Raw genomic sequence first — 21,978 nt, forward strand, 5'->3', positions numbered from 1 at the left:
AGAAATTAAATCCATTTTAAAAAACATAATAGAAAGTCATCAGAGTAGAAATCCCAAGACAGTTATTTTAAAAACACACTAAAGACTGTAAATGGTATTACATAAACCCACATAGTTATAAGTGTAATTATCAACCTTAAGGGTATTACAAAATTGAAAAACATACCCTGAGAGTACTACTTAAGCACTACTTAATTTCAGAAAACTGAATTGGCCATCCAAAATTCAAGTTAAGGAACCACATAGCATAAGTCTGAATATAAATAATTTCGCATATGTATTGAAGTTACTCACACTAAACACAACCCAAAGCTATATTGTTAGCCAATAAATAGTAATAAGTAATGAATAGGAGTGTGTGGTTCATTGAAATTACATCCACTTCCATATCAGGGTGAAATATTGTGGTTATGGCAAATATTCATACAGTGGAGCTGAAAGTAATACAGCTCCTTGCTAGAACTTACATGAAACTACAGAAAACATGTTGTTACATGGGAACAGCACATGAAGCATGGCAAATATATTAATAAAACACAATTTTATATAATTATGTGTATAATCAAATAATGAATAAATATTTGTTGATAATAAGTAAGAACATTCATGTTTACATCTTCAAGCTTACCTGACGGCAGGTTTCTATCCTTCGACTCAATTTTGAAATCTTTCTTTTCCCTGCTAGATGAGAATCTGCTGTCCCCTTGGTCTGGGCAGCGTCCATCGACTGTCCTCGCACACTTCTCCTGTTCTCCCTGCACTTGTTTCTTTCCCCTTGCTTTTCTCTACTTGTTCTTCTTTCTTGTGTCTGCTAAAGGATGATTGCTGGTTCTGGTCTTGTGTAAATTCTCTTATTTGTTCAAATTACTTGTCATGGTCTGAAAATAAAGGGGAAAAGAGAAAAAAAAATAGAATAAAAAAAACAACAACTGTATTTTATAAAAGTGTTTAAAAAAAAATAGAGAATAGAGTCCCCTATGAAAGTATTGAAATGGCAAGGCCAATTCTTTTGTTTTTGCCGTACACTGAAACATTTGGGTTTGAGATCAAAAGATGACTATGAGACGACAGATCAGAATTTCAGCTTTCATTTCCAGATATTTACATCTAGATGTGTTAAGCAACTTAGAACATTTTTTTTTAGAGCCCAGTCATTTTTCAAGTGATTAAAGATATCGGAACATGTGACTGACAGGTGTATCTTATTGCCCAGGTGTGTCCTGTTAGATTGATTGTTTAAACAATGAATAGGTCTAAATGTCCACTCTTGGTTTGAGCCCTGGGTTTCACCTGTGAAGACTGCATTTGTTGATAAAAAAGGATAAACCAACATGAGAACCAGAGAACTGCCTATGGGAGAAAATCAAGCATTTTGAAACTGAGAAGAGAATGACAGCGCCATTGCAAGCACTGGGCATGGCCAAGGCAACAATTTGGATAAAAGAAAGAATCCACCGGTATACTAAAAACCAGACATCGGACAGGTTGGCCATTTGGAGAAGACTTCAACTACAGAAATATAGCAGCCACATCACAAGATGCAAACCAGTCATCAGCAATAAGAATCAGAAAGCCAGATTGGAATTTGCAGTGAAATTAGAGGTGAGCCACAAAAGTTCTGGGACCAAAATTAACCTCTACCAAAGTGATTGAAAGGCCAACGTGTGGAGAAAGAAAGGATCTGCTCATTATCCAAAACATACAAGCTCATCAGGCAAGTATAGTGGTGTTAGTGTCATAGTTTGTGCTTTCATGGCAAATTGAGCATGCATTTCACCTCCTGACGAGGAGACTGAAGGGAGAAACCCCTGAAACAAACAATAACTGAAAGATATTGAGGTACAATCCTGCAAAAGCGTCACTAAAGAAGAATGTAACACTTTGGTGATGTCAGTGGGTCACCAGCTTGATGCAGTTATTGCAAGCAAGAAATACACAACCAAATATTATTTACAACAAATATTGTTATTTACTTTAATTTAGAAAATTAAAAATTAAAAAATCAAAGCTGAAATTCTGATCTGTCGTCTCATTCATATTTTGATATCAAACCAAATGTCTTCAGTGTATAGCAAAAACAAAAAAGAATTAACCTTGCTGTTTAAATACTTTCAGAGGGGACTGTGTATATAGTTGTTCATTGCATGTGTGTGTGTGTGTGTGTGTGTGTGTGTGTGTGTGTGTGTGAGTGAGAGAGAGACAAAAAGAGAGAGAGAGAGAGAGAGAGAGCACTACTAATATAAGCTAATCAACCTGTATCAGAAAACACACACACACACACACACACACACACACACACACACACACACACACACACACACACACACACACACACACACACACACTCAAAACGTGCCAAAAAAAAAAACAACGCAAAAAAACCCCTCTACAACTGCAAAGCCCAAGGACATTTAATGACACAGTGTACATAACTTAGGGAACTTAATTTGGCAGATATAATGCAAATCAGTTCTTGGTTGTTAATAATTCATAATGCAATATGGCACATCCCTTAAATAGGTTACACCCTGTCTGCATTGTAAGCCTCCGGACCAAATCACTGCACTGGCACTCTTCCTTCTAAAACTGTATATACAAAAAGTATATCCTATTTTTACCCATCTTTAACAATTCTGGAGTATGAAATTAATGTAGGAACAGAGAAAGAAAGGAATGTACATGATACAATCATATGAAATTGTATTCAATTTATTATTCTCAAATATTCTTTTCAACCTCTAACACCCATAGCCTGCTAAATGTTTTCCCTTTTCTAAATGTTTTCCTAAATGTTGGCACAGTGTTGCAAAACTGGGGAATGTTTAATGTAAATTAGATGAGTGGTTAGAATATTTGCCTCGCACCTCCATTGCGTTCCCTATAATTCTGCAAACTATCATGAAATCGAAATGCAAATACTTTAAAAAGGAGGAGGTTCACTGTCTAGCACCATACAGCCATGTATCTCTGAATGTATGTATTTTATCCAGTGCAGACAGTATGCTCTGATACACTGATGTGAGTTTGGTTTCAGCTGTCCATAAACAGAGGTGCTAATAGGATCCGCTACTGAGAACCACAATGATGCCTGATCCAATCAATTAGAACAAGTTGTGCTCAGTGCCAGTGTGTTTCCACCAGCTTTATGGCCAAGATGCTTCACAGGGCTCAGGGTTGGATGTAACAGAGTGAATCAATTGGACGGAACAGTTGGTAAACAGAGGATATATTGTTACAAGATGAAATAATATATTTGCACTCAAGCTACTAAATAAGAAACTATGTTGGAAAAACAAATCTATAAATGATATGGTTGTAACCGAATATGAATACATTATCTGGAATGAACAAATATGTGAAACATAGGTTAATGGGGCATCTGGTTGAGATTAAACATGTGCTACAGGACTGAAATTCTGACGGAGGCAACAAAAATTTGCATGAGCGGGAGGTTTTTATTTTATTATATGGGCACGAGCAAGTGGTCAGATATGAAGCTCACAGGAGAAAGAAAGACCCTGTTAATTACCTTGTGTGTGGTACTGTGTGATACATTTACAGCTTTCCTATGCATGCATCCTTAGTATCTATTAGTGCAGTTTAAATAGGACTATGGGTTTGTTTACATTTTTGAAGATAGAACCAACTAAATTTGTTAGAAAATATTGTGGCCAGATACAAACAAAAAAATTCTAAATGTGAGAGCAGGATTAAACACGGCCCCTAGTGGAGAAAAATTATGAACTTATGTACATCTCTGAGTGATGTAGCAGAGGTTGAGGAACTGTCAGAGACAGAATTCACAGACCATGCAAACATTAATACTTGTGTGTTTTCAAGTGTATCCAGAGGCATAGTGGGAAGGGTTATATGTAATTTAAAAAGAAAAAAAAAATCTCTGTTTTAGGCCACACCCACTTGGAATGAATGAATGAATGCCTTTTATTGTCACTATACACATGTACAATGAAATTAAGAGCCACTCCTTTTTTTTGTTCCGTGCCAACATGTACATAGAATAAACAAGAAGAATAAACAGATAAATAAGATAAATAAACAGATAAATAAACAAGATAAATAAACAAGATAAATAAACAAGATATGGGGGCGGAATGGGGAGGTACTATGAAATGCACAGTTTTGAGACACTATATACATATGCTGTGAACTCAGTACATGTATGTGTTTAGAATGGAAATAGCTTTTGGGAAAAAACTATTCTTAAATCTATTAGTCCTTGTTTTGATGCACCTGTAATGTCTCCCTGAGGGCAACAGATTGAACAGATCAAACCCAGGGTGAGAACTGTCCTTAATGATGGTTTTTCCTCTGCTGAGGCAACAGGAGGTGTAAATATCCATCAGGGAGGGGAGAGGGCAGCCAATGATCTTCTGTGCTGCTCTTACTACTCTCTGAAGCCTCTCCCTGTCTGCTGCGGTGCAGCTATCGTACCACACCGTGATACAGTATGTCAGCAGGACCTCGACGGACGAGCGGTAGAAGATCAGCAGCAGATTGGAGTCCAGATTGTACTTCCTGAGAACCCTCAGGAAGTGTAGCCGCGTTTGAGCCTTCTTGATAACCGCTGTGATGTTGTCCGTCCAGGAGATGTCTGCAGAGATAAGGACGCCAAGAAACCGGAAGGTGTGGACCCTCTCTACACACTCACCTTTAATGAAAAGGGGGGCCAGCTCAGTGTTGTGCTTCCTGAAGTCTACAATGAGTTCCCTGGTTTTCTTGGTGTTTAGAGCCAGATTGTTCTTTGAACACCAGGCTGCCAAGTTTAGGACCTCCTCTCTGTAGGCTACCTCATCTCCTTTTGAGATGAGTCTGACCACTGTGGTGTCGTCAGCAAACTTGATGATAAGATTATTGTTGTGGACTGGACTACAGTCGTATGTGTAGAGACAGTACAGGAGGGGGCTCAACACACAGCCCTGTGGAGAACCTGTGCTCAACGTGTGAGTGGAGGAGAGGTGGGGTCCGAGTCTCACTGTCTGAGACCGGTTGGTGAGAAAGTCCTTTATCCAGGCACATGTGAGGTGGGGGAGGCCAAGGGTGACCAATTTGGTGATGAGAATGTCCGGAATTATTGTATTAAAAGCCGAACTGTAATCCACAAAAAGCATCCGGACGTAGCTCTGTTGCTGCTCTAGATGTCTCAACACGTAGTGGACAGCTACGGCGATAGCATCCTCTGTGGATCTGTTTGTGCGATAAGCAAACTGATAAGGATCGAAGTCTGGGGGGAGGTAGTCCTTGATGTGCTGAAGAACCAATCTCTCAAAGCACTTCATGATAACTGGAGTGAGGGGCACAGGACGATAATCATTCAGGCTAGTGGTGGGCGACTTCTTTGGCACTGGGATGATTATGGCTGATTTTAGGCAGGATGGGATGACTGCTTGGGCCAGGGAGAGATTGAAGATTCTGGTAAAGATGTGGGCAAGCTGGTGGGCACATAATCTGAGCACCTTACCAGGTACACCGTCTGGGCCAGCAGCTTTCCTGGGGTTCACTGCCAGAAACATCCATCTAAAATTGTGTTCCCTCACAGTAAGTAGAGTGGTGCAGAAACCAGGAGGGGATGGAGGCAGGGTTGGACTGGTACGGGGGCCAGATGAGGGTGGAGGTGAGGCTGGAGCAGATGAGTGCTGTTGTTGTGATGTTTCAAAGCAAGCAAAGAAGCAATTTAGCTCTTCTGCCAGCATCGCACTCAGGTCTCCTGTTGTCGCATCACGGCCTCTGTAGTTCGTGATGTTCTGTATGCCTGCCACACCTCCCGTTTATTTTTGCTGGACAGGTGGGACTCTATGCTCCTCTAATAGACCGCCTTAGCTTCCTTAATACCACCTTTCAGGTTGGCACGAGCGGCTCTGTACAGAGCTCTATTACCAGACCTGAAGGCAACGTCGCGTGCTTTGAGTAGTGTGCGGAAGTTTGGTCATCCATGGTTTCTGGTTTTGGAAAACCCGAATGTTTTTGTCCACAGTCACATTTCCGATACAGAACTTGATATAGTCCAGTACCGTTCCTGTTAATGTTTCTAGCTCTTGATGTTCAAACAAGTCCCAGTCTGTCTGTTCGAAGCAGTCCTGTAGTTTACAGAATGCATCATCAGGCCAGGTGGTAACAGTCTTTATAGTGGTCTTGACACTGCGTCTGAGGGGGGTGTAGGCAGGGGAGAGCAGGAGGGAGAGATGGTCTGATTGGCCGAGGTGGGGGAGAGGTATGGCTCTATACGCATGCTTAATGTTGGAGTAAACATGATCCAGAGTGTTCGCCCCTCTAGTAAAACACTTAACATGTTGATAGAATTTCGGGAGTACTGTCTTCAAGTTCGCCTTATTAAAGTCTCCTGCAATTATGTGAACACCGTCGGGGTAAGCCCGCTGCTGTTCGTTTATGGTGTTCAACAGGAGAGAGAGCGCCGTGTTCACATTGGCGTCGGGTGGAATATACACAGCCGTGATAATCACTACTGTTAGCTCTCTCGGTAGAAAAAAGGGCCGACATCTTACAGACATGTACTCGAGGTCAGGGGAACAATGTTTATCTATCATTGTTCCGTTATTACACCAATTCTCATGCACATACATACAGAGCCCCGCGCCTCTGCTCTTACCGGAGTCCTCAGTCCTGTCCCAGCGAAGCATAGTACGAAATGCTATTTTGCAAACCTCATAATACAATCTAAACACTGATAAATACCATCTGTAATCAGTGACGATGTGTTACGAAAGGAAATAAAATAAAGAATTGGAATAATCTCATGAAATAATAGGATTTAGTAAAGATTAGAAGAATAGACATCTCCCATCTTACGCAAAATAGCAGTTTTACAAAATGGCAGTTAAATCTAAATACAGATACAGATATGAAAGAAGCTTGCACAATGCACATTTCTTCAACCATTACAAGGCAAGAGCATACCTAATAATCTGTTCTCTCTCTCTCTCTCTCTCTCTCTCTCTCTTGAGCTACACATGCTTATCCTGAGTTACCAGTGATCCTGACTCCTTCTGCTCTCTGGACCTGCCTGATCCATCCCGATGCCCTACTTCTGTTTGGAGTTTTCGTCACATGATTATAACTCACTGCTACTCAGGATAGCCCCACATGGACAGCCTAAAGATCCCCATGAGATTACAGTGGATGGTACCACATAATAATAACCATAAGGTTGGCTGTGGATGTTCTTCCTTGGATTTCCTTAGGACTGCAATTGCCAAGAATAGTTTGCATCGCATGTCTCCATCATTGAACAGTTATTAACTTCAGTTTGATGCAACAAACTTTAAGTTGAAATCAGAAATCAGTTCAGAAATGCCTCATACTCAAGTTCCTGTTAACACAATTAACACTTTTTAAATATAGTATACCACTAAAGGCTGGAAATTATATATAATCGCCCTATCCAGTGTCACTCAGATGAGGATGGGTTCTCTATGAGTTCCTCTCAAGGTTTCTTCATCATGTCGTCTCAGGGAATTTTTCTTTGCCACAGTTGCCTCTGGCTTGCTCATTAGGGATAAAATTATAAATGTAAAATGTATATCCACAATTAATACATTTCTGTAAAGCTGCTTTGTGACCATTGTTAAAAGTGCTATACAAATAAAATTTAATTGAATATTTGGGGTACTAAACAGATACAGATATTGGCATTGTTTTACACCTCCAATAAATTATAGCTATTATGGTAGCTAATAAAACGGCTGCTATAATAGCTATCAAAGTAAGGGAAAATGTCCTTATTGGTCCTTAAAAAAACCTGAAGCAACTCTACTGTTTGTTCTTCAGGATGAAGCGGTGCAATTACATTACTAGAATTTAGAGAATTTAGAGTCCATGAAGTGCCATGAAATGTAGGCTTGGTTTGATCTTACCAGGATAACAGTGTGTGAAATGTACTAGACACACTGTTTCACACACTTGTATGTCATCACTTGCACTGCTCATATCTGGTGCTTCATGTAAAAATATTCTAAATGTAATATTTAATTTTCCATACCAAACCCTTCTATTATTTTTAGGAGAATAGTAAAAAACAACATACTTCTTAAAATAGTAACTTATTTCTGGCATCCTGGATTTAAAATGATATTTAAAAAACAGACATATTAAACACTTTTATTATCATACAATCTCTCCTGCTCACTCTCACTGACTGACAGTGTGTATAATGGGGCTTTCATCATCCCCTGCATGTGTGCGCACCTCCCAGTTTTTCTGTTCTGTGTATACAGCGGTACATAAGGCAGAACACCTGCTTTCACTTCCAGAACCTTACTTTCATGCATATGTATGAACAACCCAGAACGTTCATACTGTACTACAAAGAAGTCTGCATCTGTGTGTTGCAGAAAGCACATAGATTTGCATTAGGGAAAACCGCAAACTCCACGTTTGTGAATATGAATTTATATCCACAGCAGGGTACAAGATGAAAGAAAAAGTCTTCCAAGGCAGCCAGACTGATTCTTGTGCTCATCACCCATTTCTCTTTCATTGAATGGATGTAATAAAACTGGATATGAAATTATAAAAATGATCTAAAATATCTGATGTCAAAACATGCACAGTAATCAATTTGTCATGATAACTGACAATTGGGAGTCTATTTAGACAAAATTGTGTTATTTTAGAGACCTAAAGCTCTAATAATCCAACTCATAAAAGTAATGAAGCAGAATGATTAGAACAAAACCCTCTGCTACAGCCATGGTCAAGACTGACCACTCCTACATCACCTTTATGAAATAGTATGAAACAGTTTCTAATTCTAATTTATTTACAACAGCGGATGTATTATTATTATTATTATTATTATTATTATTATTATTATTATTATTGAGGGCCAAGTACCAAAGGTGCATAGGCACCTATTGTATTCGTTAGTGTTCTTTAGTATTATTGGTCCGCTTCTTCTTCTTCTTCTTCTTCTTCTTCTTCTTCTTCTTCTTCCACTCTTCAGTCTATGGCAGCCCACAGAACTGCTTGCGGGAAAGTTATGAGAATTGGCCCACAGACAGTCGCAACATTAAACGGTTTTGGAGTCTCTATCTCAAAACCTCCAGTGCCACCAACAGCTAAAATTTACACTCACGTTTATGCTAACAACTTTTGAACCATAAGTACTAGAAACAAAATTTTTCCACCTGATTCCTTGGCTCAAGCAGAGTCGAATGGACCCTATGGTTTTTCCACCTACTAGATTTTCCGCCATTTTGAATTTTCCAAAAACCCTGCATTTTCAAACTCCTCCTAGACCGATTATCCAATTTTTGCAAAATTTGAGAGAGATAATCATCAGAACATACTGGCAGAAAGTTATCAAGGGCTTTTGATAACCAGATCGTTCTCAAATAAAGTACGGATGAATCTGATGGCGATCACGCTGAAACGTATGTGAGGCCATATATCCTTAATGCATTACAGTATTTAGACCAAACTTGGTACCTGTCATTGGCATCATGACTTGAATTCAGTAAATTGTTCAGTGAATCACATTGAAATAATAACAGTAGCTTTTAATAATCAAATCTTAATCAATATCTTTTTCTTCCCTACATACATTCAACATACATATGTATTGTTTCTAAGAGATTCTAAGCTCAGAGAAAATGTGAAAATATCACACCATCAACAGCAGGTGGACAAACCCATGAAATCATATCATATAACACAACCTTCATTCCAAATGTCTAGATGAATTTAGGAGGAAGCATTTGTCCTCCACACCCTGTTAACAGGCAGCGCTCCTGGTGTGTGTATGGGGAGATATAAAGCAGGGCAGAAAGATGAATTCTGTAATGCAGGATTAGGACGCAACACCTGAGCTCTTCAGCACTGTTTACCATGCGGTCACCTTCATCGCCTCCTGTCCTCCCCTCCTTTGCTATTTATCTTGATTCCTCTATGTCTATAGCAGAGCACACACAGTTGCTTGGTGCTGCCGACCTTCGTTTAACCTCGGCACTCCATGTAAACGATGATCCCTTCTTTCACATCTCTTACAGCTCTCACTGAGATACTGCACATGTACAAGCTCATTCAGTTAGCGTATATATCCCAGTGCACTCTGTTCTGTTAGAACAGATACAGGTGTTTATGCATAGATAAGTGTCTGGACAGGTCCCACCTGGTTAATGAGAATGAACAAGGTTGCACTCTTGTGGTATGCAGTTTAGTTTTGACATTGAGTTATGAATCGCTTGTTTTTAAGAAGCGTTTCTTTGTTTATATTCGCTGGCATGTCATATACTTAACACCCATTTTTGGTACATAATCCTAACCCGCACTAGTTATCATAGGCAACAGTATAATTACTATAATGACTGTGAGCTTAATAATAACCAGTATAATACTTCAACACTGATTACTTTAGTGCGGAATTATGAACAGGTCTTTGCTTTTGCTTATGTAATTCCCAAAGCTGAACTGGTCTATGGTCTGTTGGCATTTCATTGCCTATAACTATTTAAATTTATCTAAATTGGACTGTAATTCATAATTCAGCACCATGGAGAAACTACAAACATGTACAAGCTCTAAGCTAATACAGTATCTCACAAAAGTGAGTACACCCCATACATTTTTGTAAATATTTGAGTATATCTTTTAATGTGACAACACTGAAGAAATGACACTTTGCTACAATGTAATGTAGTGAGTGTACAGCTTGCATAACAGTGTAAATTTGCTGTCCCCTCAAAATAACTCAACACACAGCCATTAATGTCTAAAACACTGGCAACAAAAGTGAGTACACCCCTAAGTGAAAATGTCCAAATTGGGCCCAAAGTGTCAATATTTTGTGTGGCCACCATTATTTTCCAGCACTGCCTTAACCCTCTTGAGCTTGGAGTTCACCAGAGCTTCACAGGTTGCCACTGGAGTCCTCTTCCACTCCTCCATGACGACATCACAGAGCTGGTGGATGTTAGAGACCTTGTGCACCTCCACCTTCCGTTTGAGGATGCCCCACAGATGCTCAATAGGGTTTAGTCCATCACCTTCACCCTCAGCTTCTTTAACAAGGCAGTGGTCGCCATGGAGTTGTGTTTGGGGCCGTTATCATGCTGGATACTGCCCTGCGGCCCAGTCTCCGAAGGGAGGGGATCATGCTCTGCTTGAGTATGTCACAGTACATGTTGGTATTCATTCATGGTTCCCTCAATGAACTGTAGCTCCCCAGTGCCGGCAGCACCCATGCAGCCCCAGACCATGGCACTCCCACCACCATGCTTGACTGTAGGCAAGACACACTTGTCTTCATACTCCTCACCTGGTTGCCGCCAAACACACTTGACACCATCTGAACCAAATAAGTTTATTTTGGTCTCATCAGACCACAGGACATGGTTCCAGTAATCCATGTCCTTAATCTGCTTGTCTTCAGCAAATTGTTTGCGGCTTTCTTGTGTGTCTCATCTTTAGAAGAGGCTTCCTTCTGGAACGACAGCCATGCAGACCAATTTGATGCAGTGTGCGGAGTATGGTCTGAGCACTGGCAGGCTGCCACCCTTCAACCTCTGCAGCAATGCTGGCAGCACTCATACATCTATTTCCCAAAGACAACCTCTGGATATGACGCTGAGCATGTGTACTCAACTTCTCTGGTTGACCATGGCTAGGCCTTTCCTGAGTGGAACCTGTCCTGTTAAACCGCTGTATGGTCTTGGCCACCGTGCTGCAGCTCAGTGTCAGGGTCTTGGCAATCTTCTTATAGCCTAGGCCATCTTTATGTAGGGCAACAATTCTTTTTCTCAGATCCTCACATAGTTCTTTGCCATGAGGTGCCATGTTGAAGTTCCAGTGACCAGTATGAGGGAGTGTGAGAGCGATGACACCAAAGTTAATGCAACTGCTCCCCATTCACACCTGAGACCTTGTAACACTAACAAGTCACATGACACCGTGGAGTGAAAATGGCTAATTGGGCCCAATTTGGACATTTTCACTTAGGGGTGTACTCACTTTTGTTGCCAGCGGTTTAGACATTAATGGCTGTGTGTTGAGTTATTTTGAGGGGACAGCAAATTTACGCTGTTACACAAGCTGTACACTCACTACTTTACATTGTAGCAAAGTGCCATTTCTTCAGTGTTGTCACATGAAAGATATAATGAAATATTTTTAAAAAATGAGAGGGGTGAACTCACTTTTGTGAGATACTGTATATCTTTACCAGATCGAACATACTGAGCTCAGATTATATGCGTCTAAAAATAATGAAATAACACAGTAATATTTTTACCATCTCACTATAAGGCTGGTCAATAAATGGTCACTGAAGCACTTAGGGCCTTATTCAGTGTTGTTAGGTTAATATTTCCATGGGGGGCAACAGAAAAGTGTTTGCCCTATTGTTCTTCTAGAAGAAGATGCCACAGCTATCCTTGGCCAGGAGTCTAGACAGCAGCATTGGGTCTGATCTCAGGTTGGGATATGATGTAATTACTGGGATGTCATTACTGTCTCTCCCCTGTCAATGACAGTGACACTAGCCACTCACAGGCATCTGTGAGCACATGTATGCAGAACAGGGTAGATATTGCCCATGCTTGTCCCACCCTCTCCAGCTGGTAGACATTATGTGATAGGGACAAGTTAGCTAGTGGGTAGGAACTGGCAAGACCAAACAGGACAAAATGAGGAAAATGACTTGGGAAAAGTTACAGGCATTCGGAGATAGGTTATGTACTTGACTGCTTAAGTCAGTTTACTGGCTGCCCCATTCAGAAAATGCGAATCGCCTGATTTTTTTTTGAGTAAAAGCATCCAATATGGGGTTTCTCAATAGCGTCTAGACCACCACCTTCAAACACAAGCCCTTGCCTTTAAGCCTTCCATGCATATTCCTCAATAGCAATTAAGTCTCAAGGTCTGAATGTGTGCAATTTAAGTATTATACACTGAGCCAGGCCCTTTGTAATTACATTGATACACACTGCGTTAAAGTGTGAAATGTACTAATATAAACTAATGAAGCCATGATTGGCTTATATTAATTCGACTGCAATTAACGGTTTAATATTAGATTTTTTAGTTAATGTTATTAGAGTTAATTAGTTAATGATACAATTTATCAAGACCTTGTATCAACACACACTTTTAACACCCTCAAAGGAAACATGTTTAGAACCTCCAAGAATGTTCAAGAATGCTTTCAGAGCATAATAAAAAGTTTCGTTAAAAGTTTGAATATTACACGTATCTGTGATCTCAGAATATTTTTAAAGCTGCATATTGTATCTTGCCATTACCTATACCTAGAACCAATCAGGTATCATAACCATCATCAGGAAAAGCTGTATTAATTATTTATGCTTATCCATCTGTTTACTAACTTAAATTCTGAGTATGCCTGAATGAGTTTGTATAATCCATTAAAATATTGATATATTTAGATAATATTGGTACAGTGGTGCTTGGAAGTTTGTGAACCCTCTAGAATTTTCTATATTTCTGCATAAATATGACCTAAAACATCATCAGATTTTCACACAAGTCCTAAAAGTCGATAAAGAGAACCCAATTAAACAAATGAGATAAAAATATTATACTTGATCATTTATTTATTGAGTAAAATATTACATATCTGTTGATCAGTCCTGCACATTGGCCCAGAAGAATTTTATCCCATTCCTCAGTACAGAACAGCGTCAACTCTGGGATGTTGGTGGGTTTCCTCATATGAGCTGCTTGCTTCAGGTCCTTCCACAACAATTCTCTTGGATTAAGGTCAGGACTTTGACTTGGCCATTCCAAAACATTAACTTTATTCTTCTTTAACCATTCTTTGGTAAAACGACTTGTGTGCTTAGATCGTTGACTTGCTGCATGACCCACTTTCTCTTGAGTTTCAGTTTACAGTCCTGACATTCTCCATTAGAATTGGCTGGTACAATTCAGAATTCATTGTTCCATCAATGATGGCAAGTTGTCCAGGCTCAGATGGAGAAATACAGGCACAAACCATCATACTACTTCCACCATGTTTAACAGATGGGATAAGGTTCTTATGTTGTAATGCATTGTTTTCCTTTATCCAAAGATAATGCTTCTCATTTAAACCAAATATTCTATTTTGGTCTCATCCGTCCACAAAACAGTTCTCCAATAAGGTTCTGGCTTGTCAATGTGATCTTTAGCAAACTGCAGATGGGCAGCAATGTTCTTTTTAGAGAGCAGTGACTTTCTTCTTGCAACCCTGCCATGCACACCATTGTTGTTCAGTGTTCTCCTGTGTTAGCCAATGTAAAAGATGCCTTTAGTTGCTTAGACATTTAGTTGCTTTAGACCTTTAGATGCTTGGGTTCCTTTGTGACCTCGCAGACTATTACATGTCTTGCTCTTGGACTGATCTTTGTTGGTTGACCACTCCTGGGGAGGGTAACAATGGTCTGAAATTTCCTCCATTTCTACACAGTCTGTCTTTTCCAGCCTGATGAGCATCAACATCTCTTTTTCGGAACTTTCCTCAAAATCTCCTTTGCTCGTGCCATGATACACTTCCACAAAGATGTGTTGAAAAGACTTCGAAAGATCCTTGTTCTTTAAATAAAACCGGTGCTCACCTAATTGTCATCCAATTTATTGAAAACACCTGATGCTAATTTCACTTTCAAATTAACTGCTAATCCTAGAAGTTCACATACTTCTGCCACTCACAGATATGTAATATTGAATTATTTTCCTCAATAAATGAATTACATAATATTATAAAAGTATAATATTTTTGTCTTATTTGTTTAATTGGGTTGTTTGTCTGCTTTTAGGACTTCATGTTTATGCAGATCTATAGAAATTTCTAAAGGGTTCACAAACTTTCAAACACCACTGTAGATTTAGAAGGTAGATAACTTTATATATACCAGAATCCTGAAGTATTGTAACACATTAACATCAGAATAAGTAATGTCTTTGTAAGGCTTTTAGTTTATGATGGACTGAATGATATTAAATTAGCCATCAGGGTCAAATAAACTTTTCGATATCATCTGATATTCTAAGGATATAGATGTCTAATTGAAAATCCTTCCTTTCGACTAACTGGATCCAATAAATTTCTTAAACAAAGAAATGAAATATAGCTTCAAATTGATTATAATGTGTTATTTCTAACACCTTACTTGTGAAAATGCAATGTTCAACATTGGCTGTACCTGCAACCTTCCTGCAGCCTGTTTTCTCTGTACTCAAGGTGGTAGAATTACGTTGATCAAGTGCAACTTGGAATAATAATCTCTCTCTCTCTCTTACACCAGGAAATGACCCATGCCACCTAAACTTTTAAAAAGAATTATGTTTTGCTTTCAGCTATATAAAAACCAATATTAGCACTTAAAATAATAGTTATCTTAAGCACTAACAAATTTATGTACTTAAATATTAATTGAGAAAGCAAATGGATTAGCTAGGCATTTTTTTTTGTTGGATCTAGTTATCTTCAGTTTTTTCTGTCTAATTGAACAGTATTTTGGACAGGCAAGGCTATTGAATATACTGATTTATATTGAATGTTATACTCACAACCTAGAAATCAAATTTCATAATTTTACATAGCAAAATCTGGCAGGAAAGTTAAATATAACTTTTTTTTTTTTTTTAACCATAATGGCAGGAGTTATATTTGGTGCAAATCTTTCACTGGGTGTCTCTCACCCAACTACATCCCTACAGTGAAGTGGGATGGTAATAGCATCTCTACAGCTTCTCAACAGCAGAGACTCCGAGGCTTGTTGGACTGAAGAACAAATGGCCATAAGCCAATGTTACAGTGAAAGCTGTTTATGCAAGCGCTGTGATCTGCATCTCATTGAGAATATGTAGGAAATGAATGTTTGCCAGGTAGAGCAAAAATGAAAAGCAAAAAAAAACAATCCAAGATTGACATTTATGGCACTTGGCGGACACCCTCATCTAGAGCAGCTTACATTTATCTAATTTATACTTATGAGCAGTTAAGGGCTAAGGGCTCAAGGGCCCAGCAGTGACAGCTTAATGGGGCTGGGATATGAACTCACAACCACTGAGCTACCACTGCTATATCTATATATACTGCATATCCAAGCAGACTTGAAATTATACCTGTTTTGATGCATTGACATCAAATCTGAATATTGTTCCAAACCACAATATATCAACAACATTGGATCAATCAGACCCTTATTGTAGACCAATATAATACATAAAGGAATGCTACCAGACCACAAAAAACCCAGAACACAAAAAATTAAGCTCTTTTGTAAATTCTTGTATAATTATGTTTGATGTTTGATGCAAAGACACAGCATATGCCCCAAACCCTCATCCCAGCTGTAAAGCATGTTGGAGGGAGTACTATGTTTCAGCAAATTCAGCAGAAATACATCAGAAGAATGTAATCTGAAACAGACTGTTTAATCAGCAGATCCTGAGAATATAGGATCATTTTGTTTCTTGCTTTTACATTACATCATATTACATTTGACAGCACCGAAAATGAACCTGCTTCTTTAGTCCAGTTTTTTTTTTTTCATGCTTAATGTCAAGGATTTGTGTTTAAAAGCAGTGGTCTACACATGTATACTCAAGAAATATTTGGCAACCATGCAGAACTGAACCACACAGACGACCTGCATCATCTAAATACTGTAGGTAGCCCAGAAAATTGACTTAAGCATGTGTGTAACCTGATTCTGAATATGAGTAACTTTCCCTGCAGAAATGTTGATATAAATTTTGGATTTAAGTTGCTTTCTTAAGATACAGACTCTGAATACAGCCCACTGCGTGTAAGTAGAAAAAAAATGGGAAAAATTACTTTCTGAGCTGCAAATCACCCAGGGAATTCTATAATAGTGAGTCACAGTAATCCACACTCAGGGCTGTCAGGCCCAAATGCCAGCTCAGATACGTCCTCTGACATCATTGCGCCTGGAAGAAGTATGGCCATAAACGCACCCGTAAATTTCCAGTATGGCTTATTATAGAACTTCCGGCATCATACTGGAGAAGCCTTTCCAAGCCTATACAACAAGGGTTGTGACCTCAAGATACATAAAGCCCAGTGGACAGCTCAAGTATGCTTGAATCCTTATGTTTTTGTTAGATAGCTAATGTGAGATGGTTATCTAGCTTAATGCTGTAGCATCAGCGGTTCACATACACAGTAACAGTCACTGCTAGCAAATTAATGAGCTAGCACTAGTGTTCTAGATAGAAGACAAGCTCTTGCTAAAGGAGAATCATCAGAACTCAGTAACTGTGACAAATACACTGATTTGATGTTTTTAATCCATGTAGTGTAGAATGACACAAGACAACCCATGTTTCACAATGCTCTTATGTGAATAATGTGCAATGCCATGTTTCCACTAGAATGTACATCAAAATTCCCAGATATTACATCTAGCAGCTTTAATATCTTATACAAGAGCACCTGCACATTCAGTATCCATGCATACCATGTAGGGGTGTAACCATATGGCATATCATATCATATCATATCATATCATATACGAGGCTCTTGGTTTTATACATATGTGTACCAAACAATCCATTCAACATATTGCATAATAACATAGGCTATTTGTCATAAAATGCTGCTTATATTACATGAGGCATAAAAAACTAAGTAATATACTATTGCATCTGTGCCGACATGACAGGCGAAGATACAAACACTGTCTCAGTCTGAGGTTGCTTTAAGTCAGCATTCCCTGGCTAATTCAATCCGGGTTAAAGAAGAGAAGAAAAATACATTTCCATTTCTAATTTCTGAACTGTAAGAGCTTTAGCAGTTTCAGGTCTTTTTCTGAAATGTTGTTCTGAGCTAATATTTAATGAGCCGTGTTTCATTTCATTACATTCTTATTTCCCGGACAGCTTTTGTTTCATTACATGCTGCTAAGAGTGTGAATGGATCAAGCAAGCACTGTGTCATTACTATGTTTCAGTTATTGTACTTTTATAATGTTGAATGTTTTAATCAACTGAAAATGGAAACCCAAGGCACACATTTTGTCAACGCTTATTTTGTCTGTATGGAAAATGTATAGTATTGAGACACCACTGATACATTATATCATATCAAATTTGACACGTATGGTCACATCTGGTAATGCACATTCATTAACAGTGTGTTAATTATTAACAGTGGTATATATCTGGTGAATATACTGTATGCTTCTAGAGCTTCCATGTATACTGTGAAAATAAACAGAGCAGTGCTGACTGTTTGTGTGCCTGAAATATAATCTCACTACCAGATGGCTTGTGTTCTACAAGGATGTCTTGGTAACCATGTCTGAAAAATGTGTGTGTGTGTGTGTGTGTGTGTGTGTGTGTTGGGGGGAGGGGGGATGTTACCAAATGTGGTGGTGACCAAATGTCCACACAACGATAGTAATACCTGACATTTGGCTAAATGAAAAACTCTAAATGAGCCAAACAGTTTCCTTTTAGTTTCTGAGGTTATAGTTAGGTCTAGGCATGCTGTAGCATTAATTAGCTGCATTAATATGTCATATCCTCACAAGAATAGTTAAGACAAACGTGTGTGTGCTTGCATGCTTGTGTGTGTGTGTGTGTGTGTGTGTGTGTGTGTGTGTGTGTGTGTGTGTGTGTGTCTCAATTCATTTAAAGTAGAGAAATCTCATTCTGGGAGAAACTCAATCCTTGTAGACACTGTGGTCTGTGGCAGAGTTAATTATCAGAGCTGCTTGGCTAACTGGTATATGAAAGTGTGTGTGTGTGTGTGTGTGTGTGTGTGTGTGTGTGTGTGTGTATGCGTGAGAAAGGAAGTCATAACTCTTATCTCTCTCTGCTATATAGATTCACACACACACACACACACACACACACACACACACACACACACACACACACACACACACACACACACACACACACACACACAAAAGTGCTGAGTCATCTTAAAGAGCTGTACTTATTCCCCTGCTTTGGTGCTAATAAATAAGTAGATGAGCTTTTATCTGGAAAACATGGCAAAGAAACAGATGTCCACATGAAAAGCACTGATCTCTATTTCACAGATTGGGAACTAAAGCTGAGAGGTAGACAGAAAGAGAGAGACACTGCAAAAAATGACATGTTAGCAAGTAAAAACACCTTGAATATAATCCAATTTATCTAGCATTTCCTATAATATGATTACAATAAACCAAATATATGACTATGAATCCTAATTCAAGCAATTTGTACTCATTTCAAGTTTGTTCTATTAGTAGATCATTTTACTAATTTTAAGCATTTATTTCTAAAAAGAAGCAAAATTATCAACCAATCGAACAAGACAACTACAAGCTTGAAATGAGTAATAATGTCTAGAAATAGGTTTAATCATCTTGTTTGTTTTATTGTAATCTTCTAATAAGAAACACTAGATAAATTTAACTATATTCAAGATATTTTCACTTGCTAAAATGACTTATTTTTGACAAAAGAGATTAAACTGAAGCCTGCACGTGTTAGTAAGTGTCTGTCATGAGAAACTTTAGATCAGGAGTTCCTTTTAAATATAAAGCAAATGCCATGGACCTTCTTTGCATATAATCCAACTATGGCAATGTTATGCTCATTGTTTAAAAATGTGCAACTTATTTTTCTGTTTCTTATTTATTTGAGCTATAATGCTTTTTATTCCTGAATTTTCCATAATCTAAGATGACATTATTTAAAGGCCTACTTGGTTTAGAGTGATTGAGGTTTGCATTAAACCCATTTAATTATGGTGACTGGTCAAACAAGCTACTCACTGTAAGACCTCCTTAATCAATTTAATACATTTTATAATTATGGGTTGTGTTTTCCACCACTGTAACAAGATATATATATATATATATATATATATATATATATATATATATATATATATATATATATATATATATATATATATTTTTTTTTTTTTTAAATAAAAAATCATGTACTCTTTCCTTTGATTTTGCTTTATGTCCCCGGACCCCATGTTAAGAACCACTGCTCTTTATGCAATGGGATTTCACAAGATATTACCACTGAAGCCAATACAGCACAAATGTCTGATCTCACACAATAATCCTTGAACAAAGAGACTCAAGCATGACTGTAGTGACCTCAGTCCATACTCCTATCCCCAGACTTCTTAGAATGATTGGGCTGATTAAGGATTTTCCCCCTTTTTATTCACTGTGTACATTAACAGAATGTAAGAACTCATCTTGGTTTTGTGATAGGAATCTTCAGATCAATATCTGTCTGTCATATTCTGTTAATGCAACACTGTTATGGTTACAGTTCATCTGATAGCAAACAAATTAGAAATGTCAACCACAGGACATGTGAATGGGGATAAGACTGTATCATAGCAATAGCAAATACCAATGGCAGGCACACAATAAATCTTTTATGAGTGTGTAATAACCATCATTTGTCACTGAAAGTGTTTTTGGAATTTTAAACCAAAATACAAACAATTCTCTCACATTTAAGCCACATAACTATGTAACTGGAATTATGGCAACATGATTTCCTTAGAGAAAGCTTTGGTCATGTCCAGATGCCAGGTTAGAATCTGCTAACAAACATGATCCTGGAGCTCAGAGCGTTTCCTTGTCGACCCAACCCTTCTATAGACACCATTGATCAGAGTACTGCAGTAGAGCTGCTATGCTCTGACAGGAGGAATATCAGGGGGGACTCAGGGTACAGACTGTGTCATCTCAACCAGGGATGACAAGCAAACTAAATACCGAAATGCCACCAGAGCTCAGCACCCACAGAGTTCTTTGCACATATGGAGAGCTGTCACTGTCACCTGAGCTACACCGTGAATCACATTTGATTGCTCAACACTTCCTGCTCAGAGTTCATTATTTTGAAATTTTCCCCAGAAGAAAAGAGCTGATCTCAGTCCAAGCTCTCATCCCCAAGCATATATAATGCTTGGGCTGATTAAGGGATTTTCTTCCTCCTTTTCATTCACTGTGTACATTATGTATATCAAGTAGAAAAAATCAGTGGGAAGAGGGCCTGGTGATTGGACTGTTTAGCTCCGTATCACAGAGCAGCTTGACTAAAGCATAATTAAGTTGCACATTCCACAACAGGAGAAACTGGCAAAACGTGATGTGAAAAAAAAAATGCGAATGGAAACAACAGAGGTGTGCAAATGCCGGAGTGTTAAACTAAGAACTGTCACCATGTCCAGTGTTATTCAAAATATCAAGAATGAAAATACAAATAGATTCTTAAAAAATATTAATAAATGTGAGTGGGCCAAGTCAAGTGGGCCTTCATTTTAAATCTAAGGTACAGATGTACTTTCCCTTGGAATTTTTTTGTGATTATTGCAGCCAAAAATGCTTGATTTTGCTGCTGATTTTTTTTTCTCAAAATTTGCGATGAAATTTGATGACTTTTTTGTGCTTTTACATTTTTTTTTTAGCGAAAATGACTTGAATTGGCGGAATTGCAATTGCACGAAAGTGTTTTGCACTGTCTTTTACAGTGATGTTTGTAAATGAAACCTTTTAGCTGTACTCGTGCTCAATGCACGTCATTCAAAGAGCGCTTGAATGAATGCGCGTTATGACGACGTCACATGAAGCCCAAATATGCGGACAATCTGCAGTCATTTTGAAAAATTGCAAGCCCCTCCGGATATATATATATATTTTTGGTAATTGCAGAGTTTGGTTGGTTTTGCGTTAATTTCTGCGATCGCAAAATCCTGGAGGGTCTTACTAGGGTCTTGCTAAATGTATTTGTTCGACATTGCATAAATACCTGAAGAAGACATTTTAAACACTGTATAATACATGGCTGCAGTGAGGTTGTGAGGTAGTACTGTGTTTCAGCATCTTATGTTCATTTAAAAAATAATTATTATTTAAATATTTAGATTCCTTAATGTGGACGAAGAAGGCCTTGACAAGCTGGCATGTTCCTACTTGGGTCACGTGACGCACCTAAAGCGCACGGTCC

At 38.5% G+C, this 21,978-nt stretch overlaps 1 protein-coding gene across 1 annotated transcript in view; it reads right to left on the minus strand.

Annotated features, from left to right (window-relative positions):
• Positions 1–21,978, minus strand: part of cacng8b (calcium channel, voltage-dependent, gamma subunit 8b) — a 33,219-nt gene that overhangs the window by 10,245 nt on the left and 996 nt on the right. Inside the window, exon 2 of the mRNA XM_017451337.3 lies at positions 629–878. The gene's annotated coding sequence lies outside the window, so the exon portion shown is untranslated. The remainder of the gene's footprint in view (positions 1–628; positions 879–21,978) is intronic.

The sequence above is a fragment of the Ictalurus punctatus genome, chromosome 1, assembly GCF_001660625.3.
Source record: "Ictalurus punctatus breed USDA103 chromosome 1, Coco_2.0, whole genome shotgun sequence".
Classification (NCBI taxonomy): Eukaryota; Metazoa; Chordata; class Actinopteri; order Siluriformes; family Ictaluridae; genus Ictalurus; species Ictalurus punctatus.